General features: G+C 42.2%; 1 long non-coding RNA gene across 1 annotated transcript; it reads right to left on the bottom strand.

The window, feature by feature from the left end:
* Positions 1-6080: 6080 nt before the first annotated feature.
* Positions 6081-9367, bottom strand: LOC115169737 (uncharacterized). Its single transcript, XR_003870911.1, has 3 exons — positions 9054-9367; positions 8815-8941; positions 6081-7087 (listed from the first exon to the last, which is right to left on the bottom strand). It is a non-coding gene; the product is annotated as an uncharacterized LOC115169737 (long non-coding RNA).
* Positions 9368-14405: the final 5038 nt, after the last annotated feature.

Below are 14405 nucleotides of genomic sequence, written 5' to 3'. Positions count from 1 at the left end.
AGAAGTCATATAATTAGTTATATTGCATACAGGTGGACTTTATTTAACCTGTTGGGGATAGGGGGCAGTATTTGCACGGCTGGATAAAAAACGTACCCGATTTAATCTGGTTACTACTCCTGCCCAGTAACTAGAATATGCATATAATTATTAGCTTTGGATATAAACTGTTTGAATGGTGTCTGTGAGTATAACAGAACTCATTTGGCAGGCCAAAACCTGAGAAGATTCCAAACAGGAAGCGCTCTCTCTGACCATTTCATGGCCTTCTTGATCATCTCTAACCAAAACAGGGGATCTCTGGCATGACGTGACATTTTCTAACGCTCCCATAGGCTCTCAGAAGGCGCCAGAAAGATGAATGGTGGCTTTGCAGGCCCTGGCTGAAAAACATTAGCGCATTTTGTAAGTGGTCGATCTGAGGACAATGAGACTGGAGGCGCGTGCACGAGCCAACACCATTGTGAAGTACAGATCAGGGTTGGGTTATAAAAGAATATCAGAAACTTTGAACATCCCACGGAGCACCATTAAATCCATTATTAAAAAATTGAAAGAATATGGCACCACAACAAACCTGCCAAGAAAGCACCAAAACTCACAGACCAGGCAAGGAGGGCATTAATCAGAGAGGCAACAAAGAGACCAAAGATAACCCTGAAAGAGCTGCAAAGCTCCACAGCGGAGATTGGAGTATCTGTCCATAGGACATTGCTTAAAGAAAAAAATAAGCAAACAGGTTTGGTGTTTGCCAAAATGCATGTGGGAGACCCCCCAAACATATGGAAGAAGGTACTCTGGTCAGATGAGACTAAAATTTAGCTTTTTGGCCATCAAGGAAAACACTATGTCTGGAGCAAATCCAACACCTCCCATCACCCTGAGAACACCATCCCCACACTGAAGCATGGTGGTGGCAGCATCATCTGTGGGGATGTTTTTCCATCGGCAAGGACTGGAAAACTGGTCAGAATTGAAGGAATGATGGATGGTGCTAAATACTTGGAAATTCTTGAGGGAAACCTGTTTGTCTTCCAGAGATTTGAGACTGGGACGTCACCTGTTCACCTTCCAGCAGGACAATGACCCTAAGCATACTGCTAAAGCAACACTTGAGTGGTTTAGGGGAAACATTTAAATGTCTTGGAATGGCCTAGTCAAAGCCCAGACCTCATTCCAATTGAGAATCTGTGGTATGATTTAAAGATTGCTGTACACCAGCGGAACCCATCCAACTTGAAGTAGCTGGAGCAGTTTTGCCTTGAAGAATGGGCAAAAATCCCAATGGCTAGATGTACCAAGCTTATAGAGACATATCCCAAGAGACTTGCAGCTGTAATTGCTGCAAAAGGTGGCTCTACAAACTATTGACTTTGTTTTTTTTTTGAATAGCACAAGTTCAGTTTTTTTCTTATTTCACAATAAGAATATTTTGCATCTCATAAGTGGTAGGCATGTTGTGTAAATCAAATGATAAAAACCCCACAAAAAAAATATTTTTTAATTACAGGTTGCAAGGCAACAAAATATAAAAAATGTGAAGCCGGGATGAATACTTTCGCAAGCCACTGTAGGTAGGCAGACAGTATCTAGCTAGAACAATGTCTAGGCATATATTTTTATAGTAAAACCAGCTTATCCGTTTTAGTGATTTACAACAGTTAAATTGTTGTATTATTGCTTATCAGCACTGTTAGATAGTAAACTTAGATAGCTAGCTTGCTGGATAGCCAATTATTGTCATTTACATCTGTTTTTAACCTTATTTTGCATCATGACTAATTTTGAAATGCATCCACGGTCATAATAACCAATGTCAATTATGTTAAATACAGTGCATTCAGAAAGTATGACTTGTTCCACATTTTGTTATGTTACAGCCATATTCTGAATTAGCACACAATACCCCATAATGATGAAGCAAAAACAGGTTTAGAAATTTGTGCACATTTATAAAAAATAAAATACTGATTACATTTCCATAAGTATTCAGATCCTTTCGTCAGTACTTTGTTGAAACACCTTTGGCAGCAACTACAGCCTTGAGTCTTCTTGGGTATCACTATACAAGCTTGACACACCTGTATTTGAGGAGTTTCTCACATTCTCTGCAGATCCTCTCCAGCTCTGTCAGGTTGGATGGGGAGCGGTGCTGCACAACTCTCCAGAGATGTTCGATCGAGTTCAAGTCCGGGCTCTGGCTGGGCCACTCAAGGACATTGAGACGTGTCCTGAAGTCACTCCTCCGTTATCTTGGCTGTGTTTTTAGGGTCATTGTCCTGTTGTAAGGTGAACTCTCGCCCCAGTCTGAGGTTCTGAATGGTCTGGAGCAGGTTTTCATCAAGGATCTCAATATACTTTGCTCCGTTCATCTTTCCCTCGATCCCGACTGGTCTCCCGGTCCCAGCCGCTGGAAAACATCCCCAGAGCATGATGCTTCCATCACCATTATTCACTGTAATGATGGTGCCAGGTTTCCTGGAGACGTGACGCTTGGCATTCAGGACAAATATTTCAATCTTTGTTTCATCAGACCAGAGAATATTTTTTCTCATGGTCTGAGAGTCCTTCAGGTGCCTTTTGGCAAACTCCAAGTGGGCTGTCATGTGCCTTTTTCAGAGGAGTGACTTCCGTCTGGCCACTCTTCCATAAAGGCCTGATTGGTGGAATGCTGCAGAGATGGTTGTCCTTCTGGAAGATACTACCATCTCCATAGAGGCACTTTGCAGCTCTGTCAGAGTGACCATCGGGTTCTTGGTCACCTCCGTGACCAGGGCCCTTCCCCGCCGATTGCTCAGTTAGGCCGGGCGGCCAGCTCTTCCCCATATCGGTCCCTCGACACAATCCTATCTCGAAGCTTTACAGACAATTCCTTTGACTTCACGGCTTGGTTTTTGATCTGACATGCACTGTCAACTGTGGGATCTTAAATAGACAGGTGTGTTTGCCTTTCCAAATCATGTCCAGTCAATTGAATTTACCACAGGTGGACTCCAATCAAGTAGTAGAAACATCAAGGATGATCAATCGAAACTGGATGCACCTGAGCTTAATTTAGAGTCTCATAGCAAAGATTTATTTCTGTTTTATATTTGAAATTTTTTGTTAAAATAAATTTAAAAAACTATTCACAGTCATTATGGGGTATTGTGTGTAGATTGCTGAGGATATTTAAAAAAAATCCGTTTTAGAATAAGTCTAACGTAACAACATTTGGATAAAGTCAAGAATGGAACACTTTCCGAATGCCAGTCAAACGTTTGGGCACACCAACTTATTCAAGGGGTTTTCTTTATTTTTACTATTTTCTACATTGTAGAAAAATGGTGAAGACATCAATACTATGAATAACACATATGGAATCATGTCGCAACCAAAAAATTGTAAAACAAGTCTAATCAAAATATATTTTATATTTGAGATTCTTCAAAGTAACCACCCTTTGCCTCGATGACAGCTTTGCACACTCTTGGCATTCTCTCAACCAGCTTCATGAGGTAGTCACCTGGAATGCATTACAATTAACAGGTGTGCATTGTTTAAAGTTAATTTGTGGAATTTCCTTCCTTCTTTATGTGTTTGAGCCAATCAGTTGTGTTGTGACAATGGAGGGGTGGTATACAGAAGATTGCCCTATTTGGTAAAAGACAAAGTCCATATTATGGCAAGAACAGCTCAAATAAGCAAAGAGAAATGACAGTCCATTATTACTTTAAGACATGAAGGTCAGTCAATGCGGAAAATTTCCAAAACTTTGAAAGTTTCTTCAAGTGCAGTCGCAAAAACCATCAAGCGCTATGATGAAACTGGCTCTCACGAGGACCGCCACAGCAAAGGAAGACCCAGAGTTACCACTGCTGCAGAGGATTAGTTCATTGGAGTTACCAGCCTCAGAAATTGCAGCCCAAATAAATGCTTCAGAGTTCAAGTAACAGATATATCTCAACATCAATTGTTCAGAGGAGACTGCTGAATCAGGCCTTCATGGTCAAATTGCTGCAAAGAAACCACTACTAAAGGACAGCAATAATAAGAAGAGACTTGCTTGGTCCAAGAAATACGAGCAATGGACATTACACCGGTGGAAATCTGTCCTTTGGTCTGATGAGTCCAAATGTGAGAATTTTGGTTCCAACCGCCGTGTCTTTGTGATACGCAGTGTAGGTTAACGGATGCTCTCCGCATGTGTGGTTCCCACTGTGAAGCATGGAGGGGGTGTGATGGTGTTGGGGTGCTTTGCTGGTGACACTGTCTGTGATTTACTTAGAATTCAAGGCACACCTAACCAGCATGGCTACCACAGCATTCTGCAGCGATACGCCATCCCATCTGGTTTGCGCTTAGTGGGACTATCATTTGTTTTTCACAACAGAAGAATGACACAACACACCACCAGGCTGTGTAAGGGCTATTTGACGAAGAATGAGAGTGATGGAGTGCTGCATCAGATGATCTGGCCTCCACAATCACCCAACCTCAACCCAATTGAGATGGTTTGGGATGAGTTGGACCATAGAGTGAAAGAAAAGCAGCAATCAAGTGCTCAGCATATGTGGTAACTCCTTCAAGACTGTTTGGAAAAGCATTCTAGGTGAAGCTGGTTAAGAGAATGCCAAGAGTGTGCAAAGCTGTCATCAAGGCAAACTGTGGCTACTTTGAAGTTTTGATGTCATCAATATTCTTCTACGATGTAGAAAATTGTGAAAATAAAGAAACCCTGGAATGAGTAGGTGTGTCCAAACTTTTGACTGGTACTGTATATCCTCCTGAGACCCAGGCAGCACATGTTAACTGTCCTGTTGCATAACAATCACATTTTGGAACAGCGAGTGCATTCTGTCGGTTTTCAATGACATCTATTGTTAAAATAAAGGTTTCAGAAAATACAAGCAGGCATCAGATTACTAGAAGACAAACAGCTCACTCAGTCAAGCCTGATTGTGTTCCGTGCTTTCATATAATATAAACAAAAGCCTGAAAAGGTAGTGGAATGGGGTAATGTCTTAGTGTGGAGAGGGAAGAATGCAATACAGTACCGGACCTTGTATGCAGTACAAATCACATTATTGTGGGATCACCTCTTCTAACATGCTGACCATACCGCTCGCTCACGTGCGCATGTTGATTTTGTCCACCCACACCAGACGCGATCAAGACACGCAGGCTGAAATATCAAAACTGAACCAACGATATTACATTGGGGGCGGGATGATGTTGTTAGCGCCTTTTCTTGCCTGAATTATTTTCTGATTCTTTTGATTTCACAGCAATTGAGGAGTGGTAAGATGGGTAAGTACATGATTGCATATTGTACAATAGTGATATTATTGCCAGGATAGAAGTATAATTTAATAAATACAAATTGTAGTTTCACACATCTCGGCACTCTCCTATCACAGCCTCCCATATGCCTATGGTATACATGATGACAGGCTGAGTACTTTAATTAGCCAGTCTCTTTCACCTTACAACCAAACCACTCTGGTATGCGATATAAGCAATGCATTTACTGAATAAAAGCTCATGAAATAAGAAACTGTAATATTATACTCATCCAAACAAGTACAAAATAAAAAATACTTTGTATGCTTTTCTAAACAGCATGGATTACCAGATGCCACCTGCTAAGATAGAAGTTGGTCGCCTTTGTATTATTGAAACGCAGACAAGGAAGGCAGTTATGGGTGCATCCCATAAAAGGGGGCATGGGCAATACTACCACCTTGTCCAGGAGCTGCTCTTGGACCATGCCTGACATCACTGATACATCCGGATGAGTGCAGAAGAGATGGAGTCTTTTGTTGGCCCAGACCTCACCAAGCCGACGACCAACTACAGGACCCCAATAGAGCCAAAGCAAAAACTATCTGTCACTCTAAAGTAAGTTATTGGAAAAGGGTGTATTGTGTAAGAAGGTGCATGGAGAAGAGCAGTATACTATAGTGTAAAAAAACTCCAGCACACTGGTGATCATGATGCTCCACGGATGTAGGCCTATGTTCCATTACATTTAGGGAGCAGCAAGATCACCAGGTGCTATAGTGTCTTTTCATTATACTCAAGGTAAGTAAGACACACTGTTCTTTGTTTAGTATTTTACTTATAATTATTCAAGGTGACATTAACAGTCACAACAAGGCATGGTGCACCTGTTGTAGGTGAGATGAACAGCCACAGCAAGGCATGTAAACAAAAAATGGCATATCCCTCCCAATTACAATATTCACTGAATAGCAAAACATGATTAAAAAAAAGTTAAATACAAGGTGCAATGCAAATATAACTGCAACAACAAAGAAGTGCAAATAGTGCATACATAAACTTTTCCCTTTTTAAAACTCTAAAACAGAACATGGGATGTGTCTTTTTAGGAGGGGATTATCAATGTGACTGGGATTCTTGGACCTAGCTCTCTTAAGAAAATGTACTGAAGCTGTCATCACGGCTATGTGTTGGAGACCTAAGTTCTGGTGAGTATTGATCACTGGGCTCATCGTACATGATTGGCTGCAGTCCACCTTTTCCGTGCGGAGTACTTGCGGGCTGTGGTGGTGGCAGTGCTGTTGCCTGCTGGTCATCCTAGTTATGTGTTGGAGACCTAGATCCTGGTGAGTAGGAGTATTGATGCCTGGACTGGCCGTACATCATAGGCTGCAGTCCAACTCTTCCATACTGAGCATCAAAGAGCCATTGTGGTGGTGGAAGTGGTGGCAGAGGTGTTGCATGCTGGTCATCCCAGTTTACAATCAATGATAGTAGTTGCATTTTCAGAGTTCCCTTGTTTCTTCCTGACACAAGGCTGTGCACAAATATCTCATCCACATCATCTGAGGTAGCAGCAGAAGGGATTGGCTTCCTGACAAATGCAAGCAGCTCTTCATCCACATCTTGATGGTTGACCTTCTGTTTTCTTTTTCTTGGATGCCAGTCTTGAGCCGTGTCTGTAGTGGTTGGTCTTGACTGATGTTCAGGCATCTGAAGCACAGGGTCATGGCTCGGGGAACCCACGTCGTCCTCAGTGTCATCAATCTCCACAGGTTGTAGCTGAGGCGAATCAGCATTTTCAAGGCTGAGGTTGCCTCTTGAGCTGAAAATAGTTCAACATCACTAATTCAGAAATGGGATACCAGCTGACATGAACCAATCAAGTAGAGACTTAGCAGGTAGAAAATAAGGCCAGCAATAATACAAGACCTTGAGATTCAGAATTCTGTGCAATCAACTCAAATGTACACTGCTCAAAAAAATAAAGGGAACACTTAAACAACACAATGTAACTCCAAGTCAATCACACTTCTGTGAAATCAAACTGTCCACTTAGGAAGCAACACTGATTGACAAATTTCACATGTTGTTGTGCAAATGGAATAGACAACAGGTGGAAATTATAGGCAATTAGCAAGACACCCCCAATAAAGGAGTGGTTCTGCAGGTGGTGACCACAGACCACTTCAGTTCCTATGCTTCCTGGCTGATGTTTTGGTCACTTTTGAATGCTGGCGGTGCTTTCACTCTAGTGGTAGCATGAGACGGAGTCTACAACCCACACAAGTGGCTCAGGTAGTGCAGCTCATCCAGGATGGCACATCAATGCGAGCTGTGACAAGAAGGTTTGCTGTGTCTGTCAGCGTAGTGTCCAGAGCATGGAGGCGCTACCAGGAGACAGGCCAGTACGTCAGGAGACGTGGAGGAGGCCGTAGGAGGGCAACAACCCAGCAGCAGGACCGCTACCTCCGCCTTTGTGCAAGGAGGAGCAGGAGGAGCACTGCCAGAGCCCTGCAAAATGACCTCCAGCAGGCCACAAATGTGCATGTGTCTGCTCAAACGGTCAGAAACAGACTCCATGAGGGTGGTATGAGGGCCCGACGTCCACAGGTGGGGGTTGTGCTTACAGCCCAACACCGTGCAGGACGTTTGGCATTTGCCAGAGAACACCAAGATTGGCAAATTCGCCACTGGCGCCCTGTGCTCTTCACAGATGAAATCAGGTTCACACTGAGCACATGTGACAGAGTCTGGAGACGCCGTGGAGAACGTTCTGCTGCCTGCAACATCCTCCAGCATGACCGGTTTGGAGGTGGGTCAGTCATGGTGTGGGATGGCATTTCTTTGGGGGGCCGCACAGCCCTCCATGTGCTCGCCAGAGGTAGCCTGACTGCCATTAGGTACCGAGATGAGATCCTCAGACCCCTTGTGAGACCATATGCTGGTGCGGTTGGCCCTGGGTTCCTCCTAATGCAAGACAATGCTAGACCTCATGTGGCTGGAGTGTGTCAGCAGTTCCTGCAAGAGGAAGGCATTGATGCTATGGACTGGCCCGCCCGTTCCCCAGACCTGAAACCAATTGAGCACATCTGGGACATCATGTCTCGCTCTATCCACCAACGCCACGTTGCACCACAGACTGTCCAGGAGTTGGCGGATGCTTTAGTCCAGGTCTGGGAGGAGATCCCTCAGGAGACCATCCGCCACCTCATCAGGAGCATGCCCAGGCGTTGTAGGGAGGTCATACAGGCACGTGGAGGCCACACACACTACTGAACCTCATTTTGACTTGTTTTAAGGACATTACATCAAAATTGGATCAGCCTGTAGTGTGGTTTTCCACTTTAATTTTGAGTGTGACTCCAAATCCAGACCTCCATGGGTTGATAAATTGGATTTCCATTGATTATTTTTGTGTGATTTTGTTGTCAGCACATTCAACTATGTAAAGAAAAAAGTATTTAATAAGATTATTTCATTCATTCAGATCTAGGATGTGTTATTTTAGTGTTCCCTTTATTTTTTTGGGCAGTGAATATTATAACTTACCTTGTTGGCTGGATGTAAGGTATCAAGAATGATGTAAGGTATCCATTCTTTCTGATTGGTTCCCCCAGAACCGCTGGGTTGGGCCTTCTGTAGGTGCCTTAATAAAGTGTAACGGAGGGACTTCCATCTGGTTTAAAGAGTAAAATATAATTGATTGTTAACCAATAACAAGACATTTATTTTGTCATTACAGGTACTTGGCATCTGGAGACTTTATTTGCAGTCTGACCTTCACCTACCGTCTTGGATTCGAGACAGTATTGCAGTGCATTATGGAGACCTGTGAGGCCATAGAGAGGAGGATGCTAGCGACCCATCTGCCACGACCCACTGAGGAAACCTGGAGACAAACTTCTCAAGAGTTTAATGAAAAATGCGACTTTCCCAATTGTTTGGGATTGGTTGATGGAAAACATAATATGATCACCAAACCACCAAACTCAGGAAGACGTTTTTTATTATAAAGGAACCTTCTCCGTGGTGCTACTCGCCCTTGTGGATGCTAAATACCACTTCACAGCTATTGAGGTGGGGGATATTGGGAGAAACAGAGACAGCAGAGTAAATAAAAAAAAATAAAAAAAATCCTCTCATTGTCAACTGCGTTTTATTTACAGCAAACTTAACATGTACAAATATTTGTATTTACATAAGATTCAACAACTGAGACAAAAACTTAAATTCCGACCATCACCCCTGGTGAGACAAAACCGCAACTTGTCAATGAAGAGCACTTTTTGCCTGTCTTGTCTGTTCCAGCGACAGTGGGTTTGCGCCCATAGGCAACGTTGTTGCCGGTGAATTATGGTGAGGACTTTCCTTACAACAGGCCTACAAGCCCTCAGTCCAGCATCTCTCAGCCTGTTGCAGACAGTCTGAGCACTGATGGAGGGATTGTGTGCCCTCATGCCTCCTTGCATGCATGCCTAAGGCATGTTCACGCAGATGAGCAGGGACCCTGGGCATCTTTCTTTTGGTGTTTTTCAGAGTCAGTAGAAAGGCCTCTTTAGTGTCCTAAGTTTTCATATCTATGACCTTAATTGCCTTCCGTCTGTAAGCTGTTAGTGTCTTAACGACCGTTCTACAAGTTATTTGGATTTTTACTAAGTATCTTTGACAGTTAGGGTCCTGAAAAAGGGACATTTCTTTTTTTGCTGAGTTTAAATGCCAACTCCCCACTTGGAAGGGCAATGGCATCAAAAACCCTGCAGATGCCCTTCTGCCTGTGGGTGAAGATTTGGGAAAGATACCATACACAATGGTGGAGGACGCTGCCTTCCCGCTAAAGCCCTACCTGATGAAAACATAAGCCGGGCACAACATCAGCTACAAGAAATAAATCTTTCTCAACACACACTGTGTTGTGGAATCTGTGAATGTATTGTAATGTTTTAAAATTGTATAAACTGCCTTAATTTTGCTGGACCCCAGGAAGAGTAGCTGCTGCCTTGTGATGTGATGTGGCTACAGCAGAGTGGGGCAGGGATGAGGCAATGTATGAGAAGCATAGCCATCCAGGCCAACAGAGTAGGTCAGGAGGCAGTCTAAAGTATTTCACATCTGTGGCAGGCAGAATTGGATTTCCAGGACAAAATGGTTGTGGCTGTGTGTGTGTGTGTGTGTGGTTAAAAAATATCCTTCTACCTGATTTACAACAACTTTGACAACATCTTCATTTGTTTTGTGTATTCATTCTACACTTCACAATTATTGTACAATTCCACTACTTTTTCAACAATGAACCAAAAAAAATGGAAATACTAGTAATTTTCCACCAAATTTTCTCACGACTGTTGGCTTCGGAGGATTTCTGTAAAGACAAAGCACTACAGCACACATGCCATTCACAGTCAGCTAGCTAGTTCGTTTTATAACGAGGGATGAACATTGGGTTGTTATACTTTACATGAAATGTGCATGGTCTTTGCAATCTCTCCCTAGACCGCATCTTTTTTTAGTTGGATCCATGTAGAATTTTGAAGACGCATCATATGAAAGTGAGTACTTCTCTACTGCCACGATAAATCTCTCCTCATCCATCTTTCAAGCACCCACGTTGACTTTTGTTTACAGGAAGTATGTTCATTGTGAGAACCAATGAACTGATGGGAGGCAGGACTTCTAGACTTGATATGGCGGTTGGCAACCAACTTTAAGGTGCATTACCGCCACCAACTGGACTGGAGTGTGGACCTCAGTTCACGCTCCTAAAAACCAATGAGTAGATGGGAGAGGCAGGAGTTTCTGTGCATCAAGCATCACAAATAGAAAACAAAGTTCTATATTAGCGCCTGGCTACGCAGACGCTCGTTGACACGCGTGAGCAGTGTGGGTGCAATGACTGAATAACATGTATGTGTACATTTATTTTGCAACGCTCACACACGTGACGTGAGCGGTGTGGTCAGCATGTAAGAGTATGAATTAGTCTGTTTTGAGAAGTTTTGAGACCAACATAGCTACTGTAGTAGGTCAAAGCTGTGTGCTGGAAAACCTTGGAAGAGCATTGGTGAAGTATGCATTGTGGTTCTTTTTTGTATGCAGTTCTGCATTCCTTTCTTTTTTGTCTTCAGACCAATGCCTACTTCTCACTGAAAACATTGTTTTTTGTTTTTAATAAGACTATTATGTAAGTATACTTTTGGCATGGAAATAAACGTAAAATAAAATGCATAACATTATAATAGTAGAAAAACATTTCTGAACATGACACTCTGTACATTTAATGTATTTTCAGTTGTCTTTTTAAAATTATTTTCTAGGGTTACTCTCACTATCACAGTGTAGGTCTACATTGTACATGTTTTCTGTTAAAAGTGAGGCCCACACTGTACACATTAGGTGAAAATTAAACCTATAAAAACCCTTCAAGCAAAAACCCATTCACCGAGTTTGACAGAGTGATGTCATTACTCCGATCTTACACGGCACTCACATACTGGATGGATTGTTTAAGTTTGATGAAAAAGCTTTTAAATCATTTTTTTACTTGCTACAGGGATTATAGAATCTAGTTGATCACAGAGATATGGTTTCAGAGTTCCCTGTTACCCCATTCCCGTTGTTTCCATTTGGGCTTCACAGTAGATTTTCCCGCCAGCCACCATCATTAATAATCACCTAGTATCCTATGAGTAATTACACAAGTACTTTGTCACTTACCCTAATCCCGCTTGGTACAGCACTGCCTAAACACAACCCTTTTATGGGATAGCCATACAGGCCAGACATGAGTTTGGTGCCAGGAAATGGTATTGCACATGGGTGTGGATTAACTCTAAAAACATACTGTAATGCCCCCAATTTTATATTTCTCTCCACACTAAGAGGAAATGGTTGATGGTTTTGAGGAACAGAATTGTGAGTCTTCTAAATAAAACATTGTATGTCTGAAGTCATCAGCTGACTAGGACTGAAAAAATAATAGAACTGGGTGTTTTAGTTCTAAGCGAAAGTATTTCCGAGCATAAGTCTCCAATATACAGTTCCAGTCAAAAGTTTAGACACACCTACCAATTGCAGGGTTGTCATTTTTACTATTTTCTACATTGTAGAAAAATATTGAAGACATCAAAACTATGAAATAACACATATGGAATCACGTAGGAACTAAAAAATAATTAAACAAGTCAAACTATATTTCATATTTGAGATTCTTCAAAGTAGCCACCATTTGCCTTGATGAGAGCTTTGCACACTCTTTGCATTCTCTCAACCAGCTTCATGAGGTAGTCACCTGGTTTGCATTTCAATTAACAGTTGTGCATTGTGAAAAGTTAATTTGTGAAATTTCTTTCCTTCTTAAGGTGTTTGAGCCAAATCAGTTGTCATGTGACAAGGTAGGGGTGGTATACAGAAGATTGCCCTATTTGGTAAAAGACCAAGTCCATATTATGGCAAGAACAGCTCAAATAAGCAAAGAGAAATGACAGTCCATCATTACTATAAGACATGAAGGTCAGTCAATCCAAAGAAATTCAACAACTTTGCAAGTTTCTTCAAGTGCAGTCGCAAAAACCATCAAGCGCTATGATGAAACTGGCTCTCATGAGGACCGTCACAGGAAAGGAAGACCCAGATAAATGTTTCACAGAGTTCAAGTAACAGACACATCTCAACATCAACTGTTCAGTGGAGACTGCGTGAATCAGGCCTTCATGGTCTAATTTCTGCAAAGAAACCACTACTAAAGGACACCAATAAGAAGAAGAGACTTGCTTGGGCCAAGAAACACGAGCAATGGACATTAGTCCGGTGGAAATCTGTCCTTTGGTGTAATGAGTCCAAATTTGAGATTTTTTGGTTCCAACCGCCGTGTCTTTGTGAGACTCAGAGTAGGTAAGCAGATGATCTCCACATGTGTGTTTCCCACTGTGAAGCATGGAGGAGGAGGTGTGATGTGTAAGGGTGCTTTGCTGGTGACACTGTCTGTGATTTATTTAGAATTCAAGGCACACTTAACCAGCATGGCTACCACAGCATTCTGCAGCTATATGCTATCCCATCTTGTTTGTGCTTAGTGGGAATATCATTTGTTTTTCAATGACCCAACACACCTCCAGGTTGTGTAAGTGCTATTTGACCAAGAAGGAGAGTGATGGAGTGCTGCATCAGATGACCTAGCCTCCACAGTCACCCGACCTCAACCCAAATGAGATGGTTTGGGATGAGTTGGACCGCAGAGTGATGGAAAAGCAGCCAACAAGTGCTCAGTATATGTGGGAAATCTTTCAAGACTATTGGAAAAGCCTTCCAGGTGAAGCTGGTTGAGCGAATGCCAAGAGTGTGTAAAGCTGTCATCAAGGCAAAGGGTGGCTACTTTGAAGAATCTCAAATATATTTTGATTTATTTAACACTTTTTTGGTTACTACATGATTCCATAAGGGTTATTTCATAGTTCTGATGTCTTCACTATTTTTCTACAATGTAGAAAATAGTAAAAAATAAAGAAAAAACCTTGAATGAGTAGGTGTGTCCAAACTTTTGACTGGTACTGTAGGTCTTGAACATATTGACTCATACTGTTTTTACTTTAGGCTACACGGCAGAGGTATTATGGTAGAACTTTTCTGACAATGTGATGCTCAGATATTGAGTAATGACAAAAAAAACATGCAAGCCAAACCAAGCATTTGCTAGAATACAATTCATCTAAGATATTGTTCACATTTCCATCATCATGTGAAACATACATCTTGCCGTTTCAATCTTCCCCTATCAAGGTATAAATCACCCGGGACAGCCATGTTCAAATGAAATATGGTGTCTGAGGGTTGTCAGAGGGACCAGGGGTTTGTGCCAGTCCTAATCACCCTCTGAGGGATGGAATAGATGACGCTGTCATCCATATCGAGACAACCTGTCAAATGTCACCCTTTAACACAGAGACACACCTACACTGCGCTGCACTCAGTTTACATCAGTACCTTCTTAGTAACACACTGCATTTCCTTAGTATAGAACTATATAGAAACTCAAGACTTCAAGTACTGTGTTCACACAACACTGTACCAGAAAAAGTGAGTGATGAGTATGACTATGTCCGCCCCACCACCAATACAGCGGCGGCATTATCTTCAATCTCCAGCAA

The sequence above is a fragment of the Salmo trutta genome, chromosome 31, assembly GCF_901001165.1.
Source record: "Salmo trutta chromosome 31, fSalTru1.1, whole genome shotgun sequence".
Classification (NCBI taxonomy): Eukaryota; Metazoa; Chordata; class Actinopteri; order Salmoniformes; family Salmonidae; genus Salmo; species Salmo trutta.
This window is presented reverse-complemented; position numbering and strand designations above follow the sequence as displayed.